Here is a 15,646-nt window from a genome sequence, read left to right as displayed (position 1 = left end):
CCCTCCCCCTCTCCCTACCCTTCTCCCTCCCCCCCCCCTCTCCCTCACCCTCTACCTCAACCTCTCCCTCTCCCTCTCCCTCCCCCTCTCCCTCTGCCTCTCCCTCTCTCTCTGCCTCTCCCTCCCCCTCTCCCTCCCCTTCTCCCTCTCCCTCTCCCTCTCCCTCACCTTCTCCCTCCCCCTCTCCCTCTTTTTCCCTATCCCTCCCCATTTCTCCCCCTCTCCCTCTCCTTCTCCCTCCCCCTCTCCTTTTCCTTCTCCCTCTACTCCTCCCTCCCCCTCCCCCTCTCACCCCTCCCCCTTTCTCCCTGTCCCCCTCTCGCTCTCCCTCTCCCTCTCCCATCCCCTCCCCCTCTCCCTCTCTCCCCCCTTTCTCCCCAACTCCTTCCAAAACACAAACACCCACTCGCTCACGCACTGTTGCCAACTGCGTTTTCTAGAATTCTCTTCTTACAAATATTCCCGTTGATATTTATACACCAACCCAGTATTATATTCAGAAGAGAGACGTAATATCCAAAATAAAGCAACTGTCAATATTCTCATTATTGGTTCTTAAGAATAATGATTTGTGTATTCTTAATAATATATGAAGCGTTAGCTATGAATCCATCAGTTACCTGGTATGCCATTGTTTCTTATTTTTTTCTTCTAAGATATTTGACGAATTTGAATGAATATCAATTTTTTAATCGAGTATGACGTGCGTAATTATCTGAGCTGTATTCTTTCTTTTTTCAATAAGTTTCGTCTTCCCACATTTCATGAGAAACAGATATATAGGATCTAATGATTTATGTATTATCATTAAAATGTGCAAAATGTGTCTTCCTTTTATGCTTAATAATAAACAAATAATTATATTTACGTCAACCCAAAGTCTCTACGTTTAAGCCGCTGATTGGCTGATTTGTATTCATACGCCAGCCAATCAGAGAGCAGCGTATGATCGTCTTTTGTTTCAGCAAACGACCAGTTACAGATTCCGATATTCTATCACATTCTAATCATAAAACAATTTACATCGATTTCTTCATCAAAATCCCGTGAATCCAAAGAAATATTTATTTACGAGGAACTGCATTTCCGTTTTTTTTCTATCTTTAACATACGACTGTTAATTTCGTTAATTATTGATTTCTTTCTTTTTTTTATTGTTTTATTTACTTTTTATTTTCAACCATTAATATTCATTATCGTTCTTCAATTTCCTTATTACTGCTATCGTTGTCTATTTTGATATATTCTTTTGCATCTTGTACTGTTGGCTTTCATCACGTGACTTAATTCCGTAAAAAAAAAAAAAAAAAAAAATGATGCCATGAATTGAAACTCGGGATCTTGATTTTGATGATGATATTTAGTATACATATTCCATCTCTTTATCTACCTATAAATCTCTCTCTCTCTTTCCGTCTCTCTGTCTCTCTTTCGGTCTCTTTGTCTCTCTTTCTGTCTCTTTCCGTCTCTCTGTCTGTCTGTCTCCCTTTCTGTCTCTCTCTCTCTCTATCTCTCTCTCTTTCTGTCTATCTCTCTCTCTCTCTATCTCTCTCTCTTTCTGTCTATCTGTCTCTCTCTCTCTCTCTCTCTCTTTCTGTCTGTCTCTCTGTCTCTCTGTCTCTCTCTCTCTCTCTCTCTCTCTCTCTCTCTCTCTCTCTCTTCTCTCTCTCTCTCTCTCTCTCTCTCTCTCTCTCTCTCTCTCTCTCTCTCTCTCTCTCTCTCTCTCTCTCTCTTTCTCTCTCTCTCTCTGTCTCTCCTTTTCTTTATAGAAAAATACGTTTTCTTCCACTATTGCGCAACGAATTAAAAGTAATAACAAAAATAACAGTAATCGAGATAATATTCCAAGAAAAGGCGAATTGGGAACTCGCCCGCCCGTCCGACGCCAAAGTTGCCAAATGCCTCTATTTCCAACGTGCAAAAATAATCACGCTTCAGATCGCAAATTCAGACGATGGTAAAGGTGACACACCCATCCCGCCCACCCCGCCCACCCTCACCCACTCTGCATGAGATGGTGAATCACGTGTGGTTATTTATAACAGCGGTCACACGGTCGGGAAGGGGGTGTTTGGCCGACGGAAGAGCTACGAGTTGCCATGCCATTTGCCAATTGCCAATGCTATGGGTACCAGGCGAGGCAAGGAGAGATAAGCGCGGTCGGCGGCTGGTGAGACTCGAGGATTTGGAGGATGAATTAGTAATTTGGTGGCAATTCGTAGGCTGGGGCGCGCGCGCACGTACGCGGATACGTACACACGCGCGCACACGTACGCGGATACGTACACACGCGTGCACACGCATACGCGCGGACGCACACGCACACGCACACACACACATACACACACACACACACACACACACACACACACACACACACACACACACACACATTCATATATATTGTGTTGATTTTTCAGATGTTTTGTTTCGTCTTCAGAACATTATTTCCTTCAGAGATGAATATGGTGCATCATAAGTAAACAAAAAAAGATAAACAGGGTACCAGATTTAAAAGAAGATCCGAGCTCTAGAACTGATAAATCAAAATATTGCAAAACAAATTACAATAACACGGATAACTAATTTACATATTTATAAATAGCCAAACGCACCATATAAGTCATTTAACACGTATTTACAACCTCGATCAGCTGACTGTTTACCAGACAACCTTAGTTTAATCCCAACTTGAAATGGGAAACTCGCTAAAACGCACCTCGTCAAGCCATGAAATTAGATAACAAAACACGTAATGCAAACAGCAACAAAAATGACCGTTGTAACTACCAACCAACTAGTATATGAGCTAGTTATGCCGTGAACTGTACCCGAAATTGCTTAATAGGTTACTATTTCTGAAAGTGCTCTTTGAATTGTCAAAATTCTTTTATTAACAGACGCATATGGGCAAAGTTGCTGTATATAACCCAGCTGTATACAAAAGTGTGTGTGTACGAGTGGAAGACACAAAGACATGGTGATAAAGAGGATATACAGAAGGATATACAGAGAGAGAGAGAGAGAGAGACTGAGAGAAAGAGAAAAAGAGAGCGAGAGAGACACAGAGAGAGGGAGGGGGGAGCTATAGATTATTGGGTCCAAAACAACAACAAAAAAATACATAAAAAAAGACACCACTGACACACACATCCGTGCTAAGAACTCCATATCGAAAACGCCTCGGGAAATAGTTGCTTCTGTGTAAGCGTTCTTGTATAATTACTCCAAAGCAAAATAAAAATAAAACATTCTAAAGAGAATATAACTTTCCAAACTTGGGTCTCAAGTTAAAAGGATCAAATTAACTCGGTTTGATACATACACAAAATTATACTTCAGTGACAAAAATGTAAACACGAAATATGAAGCTTCCTATTCTGAGGCGCTGTGTTGTAAGTACAGCGCTCTGTTTCTGTACAGAAATGCACTCGGTGTACCCAGATGCAAAACACTCTTTTTTTCATGACTCAAATGTGAAACCTTGGAGTTATGATGAATGAAATTTAGTCACTGCCAATTTCATGCTCAAGTCTCCCCCTTCTTGGTATCTCAGCTAAATGGTTTAAGGTACACATGAAATAAGGTCGTAGTGTGAGAACGTATGTATTGGTGAGTATAGAATGTAAACATATTTTTCTTTCATTTTTCCTTTTTTTTTTTTTTTTTTGGGGGGGGGGTGAACTAGTCCTTATAAGATCCAAAAGAATCGTGATGAAGTTGTTAATAATTAACACTTTTTTCATGACTTGAATATTAAACCTTGGAGTTATGATGAGCGAAATTCAGTCACTGTCAATTTGTCAATTTCTCAGCTAATTGGTTTAAGGTACACATGAAATAAGGTCGTAGTGAGAGAACGTATGTATTGGTGAGTATAGAATGTAAATATATATATATATATATTATATATATTATATATTTATATAATTATATATATATATATATATTAGATTATATAAATATATTTTTCTTTATTTTTTCCTTTTTTTTTGGGGGGGGGGAACTACTTATAAGATCCAAAAGAATCGTGTTGAAGTTATTAATAATTAACGTGTTAGATGAAGATTAAAAGGAAAAAATACTATTAATATTACTGGTACTACTGTTGCTAATACTATAACTGCTACAACCACTATTGTAACTGCTACTACTGGTAGTACTAGTACTCTTATTGCTGCTACTCCTACTCTATTACTACTAGTGATATTACTTCTATAACTACTACAAGTGCTTCTTCTTCTAATAGCACTACCACAAAGACAATTAAATAATCCAAAACCCTATCGAATATCACTAACACAACCACAACAACCACCATCACAACCACTGTTATATCCCCCCCCTTCCCCCCACCCCACCTCACCCCTCCTCCCATCACAACAACCACACAGCCAGCATAAGACAATGACCAAGCCAAATCAAGAGTGATAAATTGCAACGGCCTTGCAACAGATGGCAGCACAGTCACCGACGTCCCGAGCAGAGGATTTTTCTTAGAATGAGATGAAGATTCACTACCATATGCAAATGATGTACATTAGGGAAGGCTTACACGCTCTCTCGCTCCTGCTCGGGAAAGTCTCTGGATTTTTGGAGGTTTGAATACTGCGGCTCCTGTTGTTGGCTGGCTGGTGTTTTTTGGCGGGGGGGGGGGAGGTATTGTTGTTTTCATAATAACGGTTGTTGTCATTGTTATTATATATAGATATGTGTGTGTGTGTGTGTGTGTATGTATATATATATATACACAAATGGTTATGTATATATACTGTGTGTATATATATATGTATATATACATATGTATATATATGTATATATATGCATATGTATATATATATATATATATATATATATATATATATATATATATATATATATATATATATATATATATATATTAGAGAGAGAGAGAAGGATAAGTGTCTATATATATATATATATATATATATATATATATATATATATAATATATATATTTAGAGAGAGAGAGAAGGATAAGTGTATATATATTATATATATATATATATATATATATATATATATATATGTTTATTTGTACATATATAATATATAATATATATAATATATATATAATATATATATACATATATGTAATATATATATATATATTTATATATATATATGTATATATACAAATAAATATATATATATATATATATATAATATATTATATATATATATATATATTACATATACATGCAATATATATATATTACATATATATATGATATATATATATATATATATATATATATATATATATATATATATATATAGATATATATGCATGTATATGTATGCACATATATATGTATACATAGATATGGATAGATGAATAAATAGATAGATAGAAAGAAATGAGTTGATGAAATGTCGGTACAAACATAAGCAGATAGATATAAAGATTTATATCTACATATACATATGGACAGACACCCCCCATACACACACACACTCATACACACACATTTCAACAAATAGACAACCATCAAAGTATTAAAGCAAGGAATAAAAAGTCCTTTGACAGCCAGCCAAATCTTTCTTTTTGTAACTATATATTTCTGACCTAGAAACACACATCAGAGGTATTCCTAATTGATATTTTTAAAATGTTTTTTTTTTCTATGTTTGTGTTAATGTTTATAGACATCAGTCACATTTCATGTTTAAGCTGTATGTCAGTAGTCCGCTGTACATTATTTTTTTCTCTATGGTTCTTTAATGATCTAACCTATTTGTCGGTCTTTATGTCAATTAGCCTATCTCTCTTTCTCTCTTTAGTATCTGTCTATCTATTTATCTATTGATCCCAATATCTTCACTATTTTTTTATCTGTGCTCTCTCTCTTTCTCCCTTTCACTCTTTCTCAGTCTACCTCTTTTCCTTTTTTTCATCTATTTTCTCTCTCCTTCCCTTTCTCACGTATTGTGTGTCTCTTTCTCTCTATTTCACTCTTTTTCTCTTAATTTATCTCTTGATTTCTCCCCCCCCCCCCTCTCTCTCTCTCTCATTCTCTCTCAGCAAGTTTCTATTGACTAACTTATCATGAATCCCATTACTTGACTACTCTCTAAGCCCGAGGTCACCACAAGACACTCGTCCACATTTGGCTCTCCACACTCCCACTTTCCACTGCCATACAACCAAAATCCAAATGATACCAGGATATTCACCATACAGGCGTGCAGGTCATCTACCATCAATAAATTAGAAGTATAACTGAGTTTGCCCCTATGACCACCTCACATGTGGTGGCAGCGGCGGGATTAGAAATCATACCTACAAAACGGGTAGGGAAGGTTTTGGTCGCAGTTCATGGGAAGCCAGACTTTTCTCTTTGTTTCTTTTTCCTTGCTCTTTTGCTCTTTCTCAGTCTCTCCCTCTTTCTCTCTCACACGTATTTCACATACATACAAAAACAAAATGTATATGTATATATATATATTTGTATATTTATATATATATACATAAAGATATATATATATATTTATTTATTTATGAATGTGTGTACGCTACCCTCTCCTCCTACCTCTAATTTCTCGTATTTCCTCACAATAAAGTGTATAACAGAAAAAATAAACAATAAAAAAAATCAAGGAAAACATCGAAATACAAAAGGCCTCTTTAGGCATTTCCGTGGCTCTTTCTTAAGCACCGGTTCACCTGCCTTCTTGAGACGTTGAGTAATTGGTTTGATTATAGGAAATAATTTACCAAGAGGAACAGGAAATTAAATTCGGAGAAAGTGCTTTCCATTTCCCTTATTCCTTCGGTATATGATGAATGCTCCTCTATGGAGAATAGGTATACATGGGTACATATTTGTACACATACATATATATGTGTATACATATACATGTATACATATATATATATATATATATATATATATATATGTATATATATATGTGTGTGTGTTGTGTTGTGTTGTGTGTGTGTATGTTATTATAGTTATTATATATATATATATATATATATATATATATATGTATATATATATGTGTGTGTGTGTATACATACATATATACATATATACGCAATATCCATCCAAGAAAATGTGTACATAAATAACATGAACCCAATGATTAAAAAAATAAAAAAGACACAGCAAAAACATCAAAACTCCAGCTCTAAATGTGTCAAATCTAAAAATAAAAAGGTAACACGCCAGTACTCTCCGACCTCCCACTCTTTCATAAATCATTTTGACTCAAACCGGAATTAGGAACCTCTTCAAAAACATCTTAAGATTTCTCATTATAGATTTGTTTTTTATGATTTATCTCTTTTAACTGTATTTTGATCTTCATTTGTTTATTTGTAAATCTGTGATGTTTATGTTTATATGATATTCAGACCTATATTAGTTATTGTGCGAGATGTTATAGCTATGTATTATTAAGAAATACTGTGCGTAAGTATAGTGACTTTAGAGTGAAGAGAGAAATATTACCATACAATATAAGATGGGGAAGAGGGAAGGGAAAGAGAAGTAGAAAGAAAGGATAATTAAAATCAAGAGAAAAGGGAAGAGAGAGAGAACTGCGCATGAGAGGGGAGGAGAAGGGCGAGGAAGAGGGAAAAGGCAGAAAGGAAGAAGGAAGAAGAGGAAGGAGGAGGAGGGAAAAGTAGAAAGAGGAGAGAGAAGGAGAGACCGAAAAAAACGGGAGAGGAAGAGGAAGTAGGAAGGCAGGGAAGGGGAGAGAGGGAGGGGGAGGAGGGTGTTGGGGCACTGGGCACATATTGAGAGGACGAGAGAGAAAGAGAGAGAGGGCTGGGGGTAGAGGGTACAAAGGGCAGAGGGGGAGAGGGGGAAGGGGTAGAGTCGTGGCACCGGGGTACAGAGCTGGCACCAGGTTCATTCTGGGGGAACGCGTGCCCTGTGTCTGAAGTGTATACAGTTGTCTCTCTTGTGTGTGTACATGCAAGGGAGATACAGTGGCTGTACATTTCGCTGTAACATTGTTATCATTATCATTGATATTGTTACTATTGTTATCATTATCATTGATATTGTTACTATTGTTATCATTATCATTGATATTGTTACTATTGTTATCATTATCATTGATATTGTTACTATTGTTATCATTATCATTGATATTGTTACTATTGTTATCATTATCATTGATATTGTTACTATTGTTATCATTATCATTGATATTGTTACTATTGTTATCATTATCATTGATATTGTTACTATTGTTATCATTATCATTGATATTGTTACTATTGTTATCATTATCATTGATATTGTTACTATTGTTATCATTATCATTGATATTGTTACTATTGTTATCATTATCATTGATATTGTTACTATTGTTATCATTATCATTGATATTGTTACTATTGTTATCATTATCATTGATATTGTTACTATTGTTATCATTATCATTGATATTGTTACTATTGTTATCATTATCATTGATATTGTTACTATTGTTATCATTATCATTGATATTGTTACTATTGTTATCATTATCATTGATATTGTTACTATTGTTATCATTATCATTGATATTGTTACTATTGTTATCATTATCATTGATATTGTTACTATTGTTATCATTATCATTGATATTGTTACTATTGTTATCATTATCATTGATATTGTTACTATTGTTATCATTATCATTGATATTGTTACTATTGTTATCATTATCATTGATATTGTTACTATTGTTATCATTATCATTGATATTGTTACTATTGTTATCATTATCATTGATATTGTTACTATTGTTATCATTATCATTGATATTGTTACTATTGTTATCATTATCATTGATATTGTTACTATTGTTATCATTATCATTGATATTGTTACTATTGTTATCATTATCATTGATATTGTTACTATTGTTATCATTATCATTGATATTGTTACTATTGTTATCATTATCATTGATATTGTTACTATTGTTATCATTATCATTGATATTGTTACTATTGTTATCATTATCATTGATATTGTTACTATTGTTATCATTATCATTGATATTGTTACTATTGTTATCATTATCATTGATATTGTTACTATTGTTATCATTATCATTGATATTGTTACTATTGTTATCATTATCATTGATATTGTTACTATTGTTATCATTATCATTGATATTGTTACTATTGTTATCATTATCATTGATATTGTTACTATTGTTATCATTATCATTGATATTGTTACTATTGTTATCATTATCATTGATATTGTTACTATTGTTATCATTATCATTGATATTGTTACTATTGTTATCATTATCATTGATATTGTTACTATTGTTATCATTATCATTGATATTGTTACTATTGTTATCATTATCATTGATATTGTTACTATTGTTATCATTATCATTGATATTGTTACTATTGTTATCATTATCATTGATATTGTTACTATTGTTATCATTATCATTGATATTGTTACTATTGTTATCATTATCATTGATATTGTTACTATTGTTATCATTATCATTGATATTGTTACTATTGTTATCATTATCATTGATATTGTTACTATTGTTATCATTATCATTGATATTGTTACTATTGTTATCATTATCATTGATATTGTTACTATTGTTATCATTATCATTGATATTGTTACTATTGTTATCATTATCATTGATATTGTTACTATTGTTATCATTATCATTGATATTGTTACTATTGTTATCATTATCATTGATATTGTTACTATTGTTATCATTATCATTGATATTGTTACTATTGTTATCATTATCATTGATATTGTTACTATTGTTATCATTATCATTGATATTGTTACTATTGTTATCATTATCATTGATATTGTTACTATTGTTATCATTATCATTGATATTGTTACTATTGTTATCATTATCATTGATATTGTTACTATTGTTATCATTATCATTGATATTGTTACTATTGTTATCATTATCATTGATATTGTTACTATTGTTATCATTATCATTGATATTGTTACTATTGTTATCATTATCATTGATATTGTTACTATTGTTATCATTATCATTGATATTGTTACTATTGTTATCATTATCATTGATATTGTTACTATTGTTATCATTATCATTGATATTGTTACTATTGTTATCATTATCATTGATATTGTTACTATTGTTATCATTATCATTGATATTGTTACTATTGTTATCATTATCATTGATATTGTTACTATTGTTATCATTATCATTGATATTGTTACTATTGTTATCATTATCATTGATATTGTTACTATTGTTATCATTATCATTGATATTGTTACTATTGTTATCATTATCATTGATATTGTTACTATTGTTATCATTATCATTGATATTGTTACTATTGTTATCATTATCATTGATATTGTTACTATTGTTATCATTATCATTGATATTGTTACTATTGTTATCATTATCATTGATATTGTTACTATTGTTATCATTATCATTGATATTGTTACTATTGTTATCATTATCATTGATATTGTTACTATTGTTATCATTATCATTGATATTGTTACTATTGTTATCATTATCATTGATATTGTTACTATTGTTATCATTATCATTGATATTGTTACTATTGTTATCATTATCATTGATATTGTTACTATTGTTATCATTATCATTGATATTGTTACTATTGTTATCATTATCATTGATATTGTTACTATTGTTATCATTATCATTGATATTGTTACTATTGTTATCATTATCATTGATATTGTTACTATTGTTATCATTATCATTGATATTGTTACTATTGTTATCATTATCATTGATATTGTTACTATTGTTATCATTATCATTGATATTGTTACTATTGTTATCATTATCATTGATATTGTTACTATTGTTATCATTATCATTGATATTGTTACTATTGTTATCATTATCATTGATATTGTTACTATTGTTATCATTATCATTGATATTGTTACTATTGTTATCATTATCATTGATATTGTTACTATTGTTATCATTATCATTGATATTGTTACTATTGTTATCATTATCATTGATATTGTTACTATTGTTATCATTATCATTGATATTGTTACTATTGTTATCATTATCATTGATATTGTTACTATTGTTATCATTATCATTGATATTGTTACTATTGTTATCATTATCATTGATATTGTTACTATTGTTATCATTATCATTGATATTGTTACTATTGTTATCATTATCATTGATATTGTTACTATTGTTATCATTATCATTGATATTGTTACTATTGTTATCATTATCATTGATATTGTTACTATTGTTATCATTATCATTGATATTGTTGCTTTTTTTCAATTATTATTACTGATTTTTTTTTTATTATTGATATTATTGTTATATTCATTGTTATTATTACTAATACCATTATTGTTATCGTTATCATTATCATTGATATTGTTACTATTGTTATCATTATCATTATCATCATTATTGGTATCGTTATTACCATTGTCATTGCTATTATCATCGTCATTATTATTATCAAAATATTCATAATTATTCTAATAATTTCTATCATCATTCATTGTATGTGTGTGATAGACAGAAAATGCATAAATAGATAGACTAGTAGACTGTGTGTGTGTGTGTGTGTGTGTGTGTGTGTGTGTGTGTGTGTGTGTGTGTGTGTGTGTGTGTGTCTGTGTGTGTGTGTTAGTGCGTGTGTGTGTGCGTGTGAAATCTGTGCATAAATTTAATAACACGATAAACTTTAAGCAAATGATCATTAATTCCCTAACTCTGAAATATCAATCATAGATAAATGTGCAATTCAAAACGATTTTTGAAGTCAGTAGGGTTAACTCAAATAAAATACTAGCAACTGTCAAAAGTTTAAAACTCGTCCGAATAAAGTTGCGAGCCGCGGGCGATCAATCCATTTTGCACACCGATTTCACTCAATCCCATGACGATTTTTGCTTTGTTTTGTTTTGTTTTGTTTCTTTGTTTAGGTGCACTTTATTACACTGATCAATAAACATACAAGTTCGTGTCTCTTTTATATATACTGTATATACATTTTTTTTTGTGTGTGTGTCTTTTTTCTTTTTTTTTCCGACTCGGGACAAATATCAAACACGTAGGTTATTATAGATGAAAAAAAAGAACAATTCGTCTAGCCACAGTGAGTGATATTCCCTTTTTCGGTTTCAAGGCCAATAAGTAAAGCCAATATCCGGACGCTGATATGTTGTTGTGTGTGTGTGTGATTTTTCTGCGTCGACCACCAGGCGGATGGGAACGAGCGCGATCACCTTCTGACGGATGTGAACCAATCGTTTTCCGTCATCCTCTCCATACAGTGTTGCCAGACGTTCCCCCCAAATAGTCGAAATGCAAACTTATCTATTATAAAAGGGAAGCGTACATGTATCTCACGTGGAATAGATTGCTTTCTGTAAACGTTTGTTTATTTATGGTCGTATGCGCTCTCCGCACACCATCGCTTTCAATGAATATCCGAACTACACATATCAATCAAAATCCATCATGGCCGTCATACTGGACACGCCAGACAGTAAAGAGAAAAAAGAAAAATCTTTAAAGTGGAACGTAGGGAAAAAAATGGTTATTTTCCTTTTCTTACAATATTGAGGTGACAGCTCCTACAACCCTCCCCCCCCTCCCCACCACTCCCTCCACTTCTTATGTCCCTCCCCAATTCCCCATCTTTTCCCCAACCTCTTACTTCGACCCCTCTCTCCCCTAACCTCGTCCTTTCTTCTTCTACCTCTCCCACTTTCTCCTCTTCCCTCCCTCCTCCCCCTTTCTAATTCCCCCCTCTCTCCCTTTTCCCTTCCCACTATCCCCCATGTTCCCGCCCTCCACCTTCTCCCTCCTCTCCTTCTCCCTCCCTTCTTCTCTCTCTCCTTTCTCGCTACATGAATTTTCCTCAGCCTTCCTCGTGAGTCTCCGCGCACTGATAGAAAATGGCGGACTAGCTTCCTGGAGAGTCGCTTTCACTTCTCCTATTTCTTCTCTTTCCTTTTCGTTCGTCTGTTTGCCTCCTCTGCCTAATGATTATTTGTGATCTTCTTCTTTTCTCATCTTTCTTTCTTTGCATTTTCTCTTAGTTTTTCATTTCTAATCTTTGGTGTTTTTTTTATCATTATTATTTTGTTTTGTTTTTTTCTTTTCTTTCTTTCTTTCTTTCGTTTGGTTTTTATTTCGTTTGATTTCCTTTTTTTAGGTTATTGTTTGCTTCTTTGTGAGGATTTTATGTCATTTCTCTCTCTCTGTCTCTGTCTCTCTCTCTCTCTCTTTCTTTCTCTCTCTCTCTCTCACACACACACACCTTTACCCACCTTCACCCCCCTATCCCCTCTCCACCCATCCCACCCTCAACCCAATTTCCCCCCACCCTACTCTCCCATACCACCACTCCCCCCCTACCTCACCCAGTTTTCTCCCCCCCCCTCCCCCAACCTTACTCACCCTCACCCTCCCCCCAACCTTACTCACCCTCACCCCCCACCCTCACCCCCTACTCTTCCGAATCCCTCTTGTCAGCGGTAGTAATTTTCAAAAACCTTTTGCTGACTTGTCTCACCGGTCGAGAACCTTATTCTTAAACTTTATTTTATAACGTAATCGCAGTCCCCGGTCACCATTGACGTTATTTATAGGACTAAGAGGCTCGGCAGTGGGAAAGGAATGGGGGTTATGCAGTGCTGTTTGGAAATCTTTTTTTTTTATATATAATTCACTTATCTGCTTATCTTCATTTTTCATCATATATCTTACATCATGCCCTGTTTTTTTTGCTTATATCAGATCCGCATGCCCCTAAGCCCTTTTTTTATATCTATATGTAATTCTATATTTTTGTTGTATTTATATCTTAACACTGCTTAGGAAAACAAAGATTTTTGGCTTGTAATACAACGAATGAAATACATAATGCGAAAGAGAGAGAGCCAAAAAATAAATAAAATTGTGAAATAGGCAAAATGGATTTGCAGTTCCAAGAACTAAATAATTTGAAAACATGGCATATGATATTCGGAAATACACATGAGGCTGAAATGAACATGCAACAAAGAATTTTATTTTGCACATATGCAAGGGCAGATACTTGTTCTAGGAATGATTTCATTATTCTTATTCAACAAGGATTTTGAGCAGATGACTGTATCCTCTTCAATGAATAGGGAGTTATATAGAGCTGTTTTGAAACCTTTTTTCATTTAGCTTTTTTTTCATTTTATATCTGAATGGCCGGAAATTGATAGAGTGTTATGCAGTGCTGTTTTAAAACATTTTCCCTTACTTTTTTAATCTAATCGTTATCATCACTGTTTTATTACCATAAGTGTAGAGGAAAGGATATAAATGGGGAGTTTTGCAGTGCTGTTTGAAAACTTTTATTTTTATCTATTGTTACATATTCCTTTTAAAATAACGTCTAAAGAAATGGGAAATTATGCAGCGCTGTTTGGATTTTTTTTTTTTCATTAATCATTTTATCAATATAAATTTTTCATCTTATGTCTGGAGGACATCTTTTTTTATCTAATCAATATTATCACTGCTTTCATTATCATACGTGTAGAGGAAAGGAAATAAATGGGGAGTTATGGAGTTCTGTTCGATTTTATTATTGTTATTTTTTAATTCAATTTTCAAAACGTCTAGACAAATGAAAAGGAAAGGGGTGTTATGCAGTGCTGTTTGATTTTTTATTTTATTTATTTATTTTTCTTTCTTTTTTTTTTCTTTTCTTTTCTTTTTTTTCAAGACGTCTAAACAAAAGGAAAAGCATGGGGTGTTATGCAGTGCTGTTTGATTTTTCTTTTTTTTCTTTTGTCCATTCACTATTATTACTATTATTTTTTTTTTTTTTGTCATGTGTGGAGGAAAGGAGAGGAATAGGGTGTTATGCAGTGCTGTTTCATTTTTAAAAAATTATCTGATATTATAAATTCTTCATAAAATGTCTAGATGAACGGAAATAAAAGGGGAGTTATGCAGTGCTGTTTGAAAACTTTTTTTCTTATTTCTTTTAAGTCTGTTCATATCATTACTTTTTTATGTCTAGATGAAAGGTATGGATTTGAAAACTTTTATTTAATTTTGTTTATTGTAGATGTATTTTTCTTAATCATGTCTACAGGAATGTAAAGGAAAGGTGAATTATGTAGTTTTGTATAAAACTTTTTATCATTTATTATCACTTTTTTATCATATTTTCATATAGTCGAAACTGGGTTCCCGCCCATCTGATGACGTCACCACATCTGGAAAAACAGTGCAGCATAAATTTAATCAGTGTTGATTTATAGCTGCTTTCATCAATTGTCTATTTATATCTATTATGATTATAAGAAATGATTAGTATAGCTAACACTATCTTTAGTAAGAATCCATAATTAATATATGCGAACTCTACATAAATTACCGTTATAGGTATGTAATTTCGGTCGTGTTTTAGCTACTTATATATACCTATAATGAATATTTGTTACATATGGCTGTAGTATGTATTAATATGTAGATGATATAAGGAGTTATAAATCAAAATGTACTGAAATTTGTAGTGCAATGTGTTTAAATGACTCTGCTAACCGGGAAAACGCATGATTGGTGGAAACATGGCGTGACGTCATCGGGTAGGCGG

This window comes from Penaeus japonicus, unplaced genomic scaffold, assembly GCF_977035675.1.
Source record: "Penaeus japonicus unplaced genomic scaffold, GWHDUDI00000001_assembly GWHDUDI00000040, whole genome shotgun sequence".
Taxonomy (NCBI): Eukaryota; Metazoa; Arthropoda; class Malacostraca; order Decapoda; family Penaeidae; genus Penaeus; species Penaeus japonicus.
Note: the sequence above shows the minus strand (reverse complement) of the source record.